This window comes from Armigeres subalbatus, chromosome 3 (assembly GCF_024139115.2).
Source record: "Armigeres subalbatus isolate Guangzhou_Male chromosome 3, GZ_Asu_2, whole genome shotgun sequence".
In the NCBI taxonomy this organism is placed as follows: domain Eukaryota; kingdom Metazoa; phylum Arthropoda; class Insecta; order Diptera; family Culicidae; genus Armigeres; species Armigeres subalbatus.
In genome coordinates this window covers 249,715,980-249,723,917 of record NC_085141.1, presented here as the reverse complement: position 1 = coordinate 249,723,917, position 7,938 = coordinate 249,715,980, and positions in this window count along the sequence as shown.

Below are 7,938 nucleotides of genomic sequence, written 5' to 3'. Positions count from 1 at the left end.
GATTCTAAGTCCGGGCGAGTTGTTCCAGTATTAACTCGAGCCTGTGATGTAACTATGTCGAGAAAAGTACAGCCACAGAGAAACAGACGTCTCACTCAACACGTGTACCATCGTTCATGTTTTTAACGGTTGATTCATTTTTTGTAGGTGGTCAATCGGCCACCGATGGCGCTTCCATCGAATTCGCTTGTGTTTGACATTTGCCCACTACCGCCATCTGGTTGCCACTTATCCACTCACAGTGCATTTAGCATTGCGCGATAATGTTTCCGTGACGATGATTTTGATTGCATTTTGTTCATAGTGAGACGTCTGTTTCTCTGTGGTACAGCCATGGCATACTTACCGTATAATCTGATGGGGGAATAGGATGATCACCAAACTCCGTCGCAGTTATATTTGAAGCAGGAAGTGGGATACATAGAGCTTACAACGATATTTAAAGAGAAGATCGCAGACGTATATTTCGTGGATGACAAGAGTTGCAGGAGCAGGTTGACAAAGCTACTTAAATGCAAGAGCAAACTCATTGGTAGATGCATATAAGGTCACTATGACAATGATTGGTAGCCCAACGAAACCGCCAGAGATGTGCCCAAAAGAGCTAAGGACAATAATCGAAAGACTGTTTCCGCGCCATGAATCAACTGCCTGGCCGCCTACATCGAATGGCGAAGTTAACACTACTACGGAAGAAGACCATGTTCATGGCGCAGGAAGAGTCCTTCGATGATTGTATACCATCAGGAATTATCATGAGCTTTAGCGCTTGATTGATCGTCCGTAGTCTACTTCGTTATGACCATATCAGCTGTTCTTGCTAAGGGAATCAACAGATTTTTGCTTAGGACACGCACTGTCTTTCAATGTACAAGTGATCTGGTGATCTGGTGATTGTATATATTAAAGCACATAACGAGCTATCGGTTCATTTCCAGTTCTAGCAGTTAATGCTAGAATAGTCAATTTATTTATTTAACTTATTTCTAAACAGATAACACTGAATCAACACTATCTTTACAGGATTGCTGTCCGACATTCTTACAACATGCCCTGCCCATCGTACCCTTCCAGTCAGTAGTAGGCCCGACTTCACAAATGATAATTATCAAATCAACCGTTAGCAAGGATCTAGGTAGACAAACTCATCGACCACGTCGAAAATATCCCCGTCTATCGTAACACTGCTTCCTAGGCAGGCCCTGTCGTGCTTCAGGTGGGTGTAGAGTTCTGCCACCTTTGCAAAAGTTCGACCGACAATGTCCATGTCATCCGCGAATAAATAAATTGAATAGATCTGTTGACTGGACCGTATTCCGGTAATTACATCTTGCTCCTCGTATGACACCTTCTAGATTCAAACGTGCTGGAGGATTTGCCCAAAGTCTGCACACCATTCACCGTTGATTTGATCAGTATGGTATGCTTCCCAGGAAAGCTGTTCTCGTCTATAATTTCCATAGCCCTACGAGGTCTATACTGTCATATGTCGCCTTGAGAACGACACAGATGGTGGGTTGGGACCTGGTATTCACGGCATTTTTGAATAATTTCTGGCCAGTTGTCGAGCGACCTTCAACGAAGCTGGCTTGTTATCTTCCCATGAGCTCATTCACTATTGGTGACAGACGACGGAAGATCATCTGGAATATTATTTTGTAGGTGGCATTAAAAGTGGTGATCGCTCGAATATTCTCACACTCCAGCTTGTCGCCTGTCTTATAGATGGGGCGTATGACCCCTTCTTTCCACTTCTCTGGTAGCGATTCAGTTTTCTAGATTCTGATCATCAGTTTGTGCAAGCATGTGGTCAGTTGTTTCCAATCTTGATGAGCTCAGCTCTGATACCATCCTTACCAGTTTTATTAGTTATTAGCTGTTGGATGTGACATGATGTGGAAGCTGGTTGGCTTCCACCATCCGCTGAATTGACGCAGTCATCTCCTCCGCTGCCTTGACTATCATTGCCTGTGCTCTCAGCGTCATGTAAGTGTTCCTCGAAGTGCTGCCTTCGATAACCACAAGTTCGTTCGTCAAGATGCTCCCATTCTTATCCTTACACATCTTGGCTCGCGGCACGAAGCCTTTGCGGGATGCGTTGAGTTTCTGATAGAACTTGCGGGTTTCCTGAGAACGGCAAAGCTGTTCCATCTCTTCGGATTCCACTTCTTCCTGGCGGTGTTTTTTTTTTTCTGAAAACTGTCTCCGTTTCAGTCTATAGCGTTCCTCGATCTGCCGGTAGTAGTAGTAGTAGTAGTAGTAGTAGTAGTAGTAGTAGTAGTAGTAGTAGTAGTAGTAGTAGTAGTAGTAGTAGTAGTAGTAGTAGTAGTAGTAGTAGTAGTAGTAGTAGTAGTAGTAGTAGTAGTAGTAGTAGTAGTAGTAGTAGTAGTAGTAGTAGTAGTAGTAGTAGTAGTAGTAGTAGTAGTAGTAGTAGTAGTAGTAGTAGTAGTAGTAGTAGTAGTAGTAGTAGTAGTAAGTAGTAGTAGTAAGTAGTAGTAGTAAGTAGTAGTAGTAGTAGTAGTAGTAGTAGTAGTAGTAGTAGTAGTAGTAGTAGTAGTAGTAGTAGTAGTAGTAGTAGTAGTAGTAGTAGTAGTAGGCATACCTCGATTATATGGACCCTCGATTATATGGACCCTCGATTATATGGACCCTCGATTATATGGACCCTCGATTATATGGACCCTCGATTATATGGACCCTCGATTATATGGACCCTCGATTATATGGACCCTCGATTATATGGACTTCGATTATATGGACTTTTTACCTCGATTATATGGACATTTTTTTTCGCCCAATTTTTTTTTCGTTTTTTGGGGTTTTAAAAAGATGTTGAATATTGCAAGTCATATTTTACATTGATTCTATATTTATTAAGGTACATTGGGGCAAATAAAGGCCCGTAAGGCATGTTTTCGATGTTATATATGAAAGTGCACTCTGAGTCATATGTTCAGTTGACTCTATTGATTTACCATTTCCACGTTGCAAATTTCATTGTATATTATAATAAATATACAAATCTTTAATCCGCAACAGTTACAGCCACGTCTCTACAAATAGGTGGTGAAAAATAATGCATATTTTTTTGGTGATCTCTGTCATACGGAAACGTGAAGTTAGTTGTCAGTCTGACAGTATGCGAAGCAAGTGATGAGATGAGATTGCCATATTTAGCTGGTAGATCTTTGCTTCCAACCTTTTTCTGCTTTCGGTGAATGGAATTAAGTTTAGAAGGGCTGATGATTTAACATCCAGCAAATCGGACCCACTGAGACTGATTTTTTAAGTAATTTTTTATCCACGATACTGGAAGAGTTTATTTCAATATGTGATACATAAAGATTCAAATGGTTTTCAAATTTGGCATTATTTCTTCTGGACGAACTTGATAATGATTTGAATGCAAAGAACTGAAAAATCTTCGAGCAGTCTAAATGTCTAAATAAATGTTGCCACCAGTTAGTGTGAGTTAGCAGTTCTTAAATCAATTGCTGCTTAACCATTCAGCAAAGCGTGATACTGAAACGCTCATGCAAACTCGTTCATGCTGTGTAATGTGAGCGATGTGTTTTTCACGAGTATATTTATTTATTTATTTGTTTATTTAATACAACATAATTACATAAATAACCGCCTAATGGTTTTCAGAGTATTTCGTTAGTCTTGTACAAAATACAACAGCGTGCGTGCTCACGTGCATGTCAATTGGTTCTTGCAAAAATGACACTGATACTTGGATAGAACCCCTTATTTACATTCATTTAAATTACTTTTAAGAATATCAATCAACCGCAACTTGTTGCAAGGAGATCTGTTAAAGATAAGTGTCAGAAAAGAGAGACTGTTCCACGTGGTTTTTGCATAAACAAATGGATTTTGGCCATATCTTTTGAGCCCATAGTCCAATCCGGCCAATTTTCAATAGGAGGCAATAGGACAAAATTTTCCATCGGTTTCAATTTGCTGCGATCAAATAAAAAGAGGACAAGTGTCAGTCCTTTCATATAAAACTTGTTTTTGAAGCGAACATACAGCTTTCTCGACCACTCAGTGTTTGCCTTGTTCCTGAATCAGGAAGGCACTGTAGTTAGAACTCGTGAACAAGAATATTAGTGTGCTCATATTAAGCTTGGCGAAGTCTTCATTACTAACGTAATGTTAGAAACTAGTAGATGGAAAAAGGTTACGTTCTTATAAAAAAAAATCATCATCTACTGAGTCATCATTAAATTAGCCCAAACCAAATTAGCCAATTAGCCCAAGGCAATATATGGGTATTTTCTTGTAACTTTTAAGACTTATTTCATCGTGTAACCCAAATTTCGAGAAAAAAAAATTTGCTTCGATTATATGGAAAATTCGATTATATGGACTTTTTTGCATCGAAAAAGTCCATATAATCGAGGTATACCTGTAGTAGTAGTAGTAGTAGTAGTCCTGATCTCTCGAAAATGGTATCTGTATGACACCCCTTTAGTTGGATATATACGATGGGCTGGACACATTTCTTGTATGCCTGCTTAAAAAACCAGTTTGCTCTAAATCTAATTGGTTGAAAAAGAATTGAAATCGTCTAGACAGAAGATGCACAGAGTTATAACACAGTCTCTATGGTTATAACGAGTGTGACATCATTGCAAGTTGAAACTATTCGCTAAACAGCTTGAACACAGGCTTGAATTATATTTACAACCCCCTCCTATTCAGAAAGTGGCGATGCCCTTTGCAACAAGTACATTTCTCCATTCTGTAGTCTAACCTTTTCCATGGAATTCCCTCATAACTCTACTAGAAACAGCTAACCAAGACTGTACCGTTTAAAGCCATCTAGGTTCATGTGAGGGAGCTGGAAAAACCACACAAAAGCCTCAAATAACCACATTTTACTCGCAGCATGTACAACTTTGACCCCATAGACACTTTTTCTTGTTTTTCCGAGATCTTCTCATCTGTGTACATCGATGGCCCAAAACTGCCCATTCTCCTTTTTTGCAAAGTTGCTCCATTTTGCTTGAATCGTCGAGAAATCATAAAACTTTTTTTACACGGTTTTTCAAATTTCGAACTGAAAACTTTTTTTTACACGGAACGCATCCCTCGTATAAAAAAATAATCGGGTGTACTCCTACTCATCCTGCTGTCTGGTGCAACATGTTGATTGTTGAACATGTCTTTATTTTGAGTTTTTTTTTACAATTATTATCACTAAAATGTTTGATATTAGTCATTTAGCTTTATCTTTTCATACAATGAAAACGATGCAAAGCTGTCGCTGGTAGGCCACAATGCGCTGAAATGTCCTCCTTTTTAGAAATTTTGAGAAATTAGTTGCACGAAAAACTGCCGTTTTAACTCAAATCCCGAACACTCGTTACATGAAGAATTGTCTGAAACATTTTGTTATTATTGAAATACTGTATATTGATTCTATCACAAACGCCCAAATGACACTCGCCCGAATTCCAGATTCTATATACCTCCAGATTATATATCAATATGTTAGTTTTCTATTCTTATTAAAAGAAAAAATATACCTATCACCTGGAACATACATATGAACGTACCAGTTTGACTAGTTTTTCATTCTTTTCTGCTATTTTAGATGTCTTCTTAGCCTGCAGTGGCCGTAGGGTATCAGTGGTCGCATTTCTTTCTTCTAGTTGGAACTGTTTTGAAACGCTGTAAAACGGAAGACTTTTTTTAATTATTACCAGACTAAGGCCGGAGTGACCTGTGCAATACATAAAAGTCCTATCCATTCAGCTCGGTCGTCCTCCATCTGATCGATCCACCTTGCCCGCTGTGCACCTCACCTTCTTGTTCCCGTCGGATCGTTGTCGAGAACCATTTTCACCGCATTACTGTCCGACATTCTGGCTACGTACCGGGCCCATCACAGTCTTCCGATTTTCGCGGTGTGAACTATGGATGCAACTCATGGTTCATTCGCCTTCTCCACGTACCGTCCGCCATCTGCACCCCACCATAGGGTTTGTTCACAAATTACATAACGCAAAAATCGGAGTTTTTTACCCCCTCCCTCCCCCTTGTAACAAAAGTAACATCACGAATCATGCAAAATAGAGCAACTTTGCAAAAAAATTGTATATTTTGTATTTTGTAAAAAGTATTTGAAGAACACATAGGGAAAATCCGACGACAAAATATTCGAGATTTCTTTTATCTGATGAGGGTATTAGCATAGATATAATTATGTTGGTATTAGTTCTGGTGAAAAACGTTTGTGGAGTCCAGAATTTTCCATTGTTGAATTCAACCGGTCTCACTTAAATTTTTTCACCGATATCGGCTGTGCGATTCTCGGTTTAAGTTCGTTTGCTGAAATATCGGTTGAATGGGCGTATGATTACGGCGGCTTCTTCGAGAGCCGCAGTAAACAAATTACTTTTTCAGCTGAGATATCAGCAGAAAGTCACGAGCCGAGCGCTCGGCTGTGCGGATCTCGGCAAAAGAATCAAACAATGCCGAGCTGAACTGAGTGTGTAGGCTTTTTAGGCCAATGTTCCTAAAAAAATTGATAAGAATAATCGTTTGATTAAAATCATGCCAATTTTTTTTTATTCGGAAATAGAATTGGCACTCATTAAATAGTTTAGTCGGACAGTTCTGCTGAGAAATACAATATTCGTTTGGTTTTTTTTTCGCAAATCAGTGTTGCTAGGGTAACTGTTCCCATATTAATAACAGCCCGTATATTAATCCCAACCGTCGATAAACCAAATAAAAAATCAATTTAATTACAATTTCACCCATTGTATGTACACAATAACGGATGGAACACATTCTTGAATGTTTGGAATATTATTCAAGATTTTGTTTGAGTAATGTTTTAATGCACAAGAATCAAATTATTGAAAGATAAAATTATAAAGCACTTTTATTTTCATTTCCTACCTCTGAACTGTTGGTTTGATGCACTGCTCGATTGCTACTAGCAGATTCAGCTGTTTTCACGCCGCTGTTTTCCACTCAATTTCAAGCTAACACAAATGTATCCTTTCAAAATTCACTTTACAACATATAAAGCACATCACATTTTCACTATTAATATAATTATATTTGAAAAACCAACGCGATTTCCTATAGTTTGATAGGGTAACCGTATCCTTAGTGGAGGTAGCACCAATAGTGGAGGTAGAGGAGTTTTAATGAGATTTATCATATTTATACACTTTACAATGGTTTCAGTTGATGCGTCGTGCTTTAAATACCCTGTTAAAAGCAACTTATCTGAAGATTTCTCTTGAAAAACTATTGAAAGCAATGATTTTCCTTAACAAAATTGACTCCCTTGCACCAATAGTTTTTTTTTTAATTTTTTTTTTATTTTTTTAACTAATTTTATTTGTTAATTATCTAATACATGCATTCATCTCTTAGACTAGGTGTTCCGTGTTTTCTTAACAATATCATCCTTATTTGCTATGTTATATTTTTAGTTATTATTAATACATTTCAATTGCCTCTGGCAGTTAGAATTTTTCCTCTGGTTGAATTGAACCATGTAGGAATTACAATATTTTCAACTTAAACTAATCTTAACCTATTTTATACTAAGGGTACAAGGAGTTAATTGTTGCAATAGAAGATTGCAACGATTTTTGTCTAAAATTGGAAATTATTTTGTTGGACATTTGTTGCAATGTCTCAATGTTAGAAATTCTATGAAGTTCATTGGTACTATACCACGGAGGCAACTTCAGAATCATTTTCAGAATTTTATTTTGAATCCTCTGAAGTGCCTTCTTTCTGGTATTGCAGCAACTAGTCCATATTGGCACAGCATACAACATGGCAGGTCTAAAAATTTGTTTGTAAATCAAAAGTTTGTTCTTAAGACATGTTTGTAAAATAAGGTATATCGAAAAGATAATCTAAGACAAACATTAAATTAAACTGATAAGTTGAAAAGCT